Raw genomic sequence first — 3,107 nt, forward strand, 5'->3', positions numbered from 1 at the left:
GGATTAAATCCGGAGTGGGGGCCCCTCTGTGTACGTGGCAGGGGGGCCCCCTCAACTTTCATTAGGCCACTGCTGCAAGGGGATGTCTCGGTTCCCCCTGGAGAGGGCTGCTCTCAGGTGGTACACTAACAGTGCGCCACCTTTTAAATGGCGCACTGTCAGTGCCCCTTCTGAGGGCTTCTTTGACTCTACGCCTGTGTCTGTGATATGGCGGGGGCACAGAGTCAAAGGAATTCCCTCACTTGCATAGGGCACACCCCTTTGCAAATGAGGGAATACATTGTAAGAAAAATTGTAACTTGTTACTTATACAACATATATGAAAAGTAACTTGTGACATGTTTTATCAATTTCATTGATGATAGTAGCGTGAATAATGACAAGTAGGGTAATAGCTCAACTTGCACATGGTTCTTCACAGAACGATATTTCAGATTTTAGACATCAATATTAACAACTTGAAAACATACATTTTCAACACAGAAAAAAGGATTAGTCAAATGCAAATAGTGTTTTACCCAGATGTCTTATATCGACAGCTGAATCATCTATTTGTGATGGTTATATAATTACAGATTAGAATGTTTGATTGACCACCTGTTAACATAAATCCTTTAAGATATTGTAAGAAGCTAAGTGACCTAATCTGTTAATGCATGCAAGCGAGAGTGTGCCATTCTGTTGCTGAACTTAAACCTCTATTTATACAATCAGTGTGGCAGATTAATCTGCTTTCCTTTATTGTGAGCATCTGATCTACATTGCATTGTCTTTTAGTTAGTTTTACAAATTCAATGACCCACCACCGCATATCTCTTTCTGAATGACCGAGACGTAGGTAATGTTCCACCAAAGGAGCGCTCTCCACGCGGCATCAGATGCGCGATTGATGTTGCAAAATCCGTTTTTTTACTGCTTGTATTGTTTTACCAATGTAGTGAAGTCCACGATGACATTGGATACAATAAACTACATTGGATGTGTTGCAGTTAGAGAAGGTCTTTAGTGTAATAGACACACCATTAATGGTACATGACTTGATTGATTGGGTGGTGTTACAAGCCAGACACATATTGCATTTGTGATGGGCAACCATTGGCAGCAGTTGTCTCATATTGTCCACTGTGTTGGTCTCAGTATCCTCATATGCATGAACTAGCCAATCCTGCAAGTTATTGCCCCTTTTGAAGGAGAACATAGGTTTGTTTACGAAATCCGGGAAACCTTTGAGTAGTGTCCAATGCTTATGTATGATTTTTTTTATGGAGTTTGTGTGAGTTTCAAAGTAAGATACACATACTAAATGTGGTTCTTTGGGACAGTCTTTTACTGTCAACAATGCCTCGCTGTTGTTATATCAGGCATGTTTCCTTGACTTCTTAAGTAGTATGGCTGGATATCCACGTGCTAAAAGTTTTTCTTTCAATTTCTTCGCTTCTGCGAAATAATCTTCCTTGAATGTACAGTTTCTGCAAAGACGCAGAAACTGCAGAAAGGTCAGATCATCTTTTAAGGCTTGAGGATGATGACTGTTGTAGTTAAGGAGAGTGTTTCTGACCGTTGGTTTTGTATACAATGTGGTATACAGATGGTTATTCATGTCTGTTTTGAATTTAATATCTAGAAAGTTCATGCTTTCAAAATCCGACTCCATGGTATATATCTTTTTTTTTTTAGGTCAATGAATTTTATTCAACTCTGTATTTATTCACCCATAATGAAGAAATCACCCTGCACATAAGCGGTGATATGTATCCCCCTTTTGCAAGACAGCTCCTGAGCATGTAGCAATCAAAGTCAGTGAACCTTCTAACCAGGACGTTCACGAAGTCTGGTGACATACTCCCACCAGAAAGGTGGCAGATCGCCCTCCTTGCGTGCTGGTGGCAAAGCCTCAGTCTTGGGCCCAGAGGAATCTGTTTCACCTTGAAGCTGAGCAAGCTCCTAGTCCCAGTGTTCAGCCCGCAGCTTCTTCCATGCTTCCCTCGTAGCAAAATAGTCCGGATATTGTGCCTTCTCGGAAGGATGCCAGTGATCTAAGGCCTACTCTGGAACCTTTTAACAGTCGTAGCACTCATAGGATGTTCCTCCTGGAGAATCAGGAAAGATATAGGGCTGAGTATGCTGTTTATCCCAAAATTCAAATTCACCGGCCATTAAAAGCTTAATGGCTTTCACCATGTCCCTTTCATTCTTGTTCTCCTCAAATCGTGCTCTCAGCAGACAGGCTTGAAACCAAAACTCATCTCTGAACACCACCCATGACTCCAGGTGGCGGAGAGCTTTCTTGTAGAGCCGCAGCACATTCTGCTGGTGCGTGAGGTAAGCGTAGGACATGACAGCTTGCTAGCTGCAGGCTCGCACCAGGGGGCTGAACCCACGGCCTCCCGTTCCTCCATGGTAAATTTCAAGTGTGGATTCTTAGTATTCAACCAACTGTGGAAAGCCTGTAATTGGTCTTCAGTTTGACGCCAGATCAGAAAGACGTCGTCGATATATCTCAACCAACGTATGATGTTTGTAAAATAAGGGTTAGATGTGTCAAAGATGCTTTCATTTTTGGAGGTTGAGACATATATATTGGCTATATATGGGGCATAAACTGCGCCCATAGTGACGCCTTTCAACTGCTGGTGGAAGGTGTTTTCGGAGAGGAAAAAGTTTTAACACAGAGAAATATGTGTGCACTCTATAATAAAGGCAGTTGGCACTTCATGGGGCCTTGGTCTTGTATCCAAGAGGTTCTCTAAAATCTGGAGTATGTCTTGTTGGGGGATGTTAGTATACAAACTCTCAATATCCATGGAGAAAAGAATTTCACTTGATGGATCGAAGTCAGGATTTTCAATTACATTGATTACAGCCATAGTGTCCCTAATGTAGGATGGGTGGTTAACTGCAAAGGGACATATGAAAACATCAGCATATTGTGCCAGGGGTTTGGGTATTGAGCTGCACCCTGATACGATGGGGCGGCCAGGGGGTTGCAGGGGATCCTTGTGCACCTTTGACAACATATAGATTGCAGGTACTGTAGGTGCTTTATTAATAAGGAACGCCGCTTCTTTTTCATTCAACCAACCACTGTCAAAGCCCTGTTTAGTCAG

General features: G+C 42.4%; 1 pseudogene; it reads right to left on the bottom strand.

Moving 5' to 3' along the window:
• Window positions 1-1,809: 1,809 nt before the first annotated feature.
• LOC146829061 (NADH dehydrogenase [ubiquinone] 1 beta subcomplex subunit 9 pseudogene) lies at window positions 1,810-2,384 on the bottom strand (annotated as a pseudogene).
• Window positions 2,385-3,107: the final 723 nt, after the last annotated feature.

The sequence above is a fragment of the Triturus cristatus genome, chromosome 5_2, assembly GCF_964204655.1.
Source record: "Triturus cristatus chromosome 5_2, aTriCri1.1, whole genome shotgun sequence".
Classification (NCBI taxonomy): domain Eukaryota; kingdom Metazoa; phylum Chordata; class Amphibia; order Caudata; family Salamandridae; genus Triturus; species Triturus cristatus.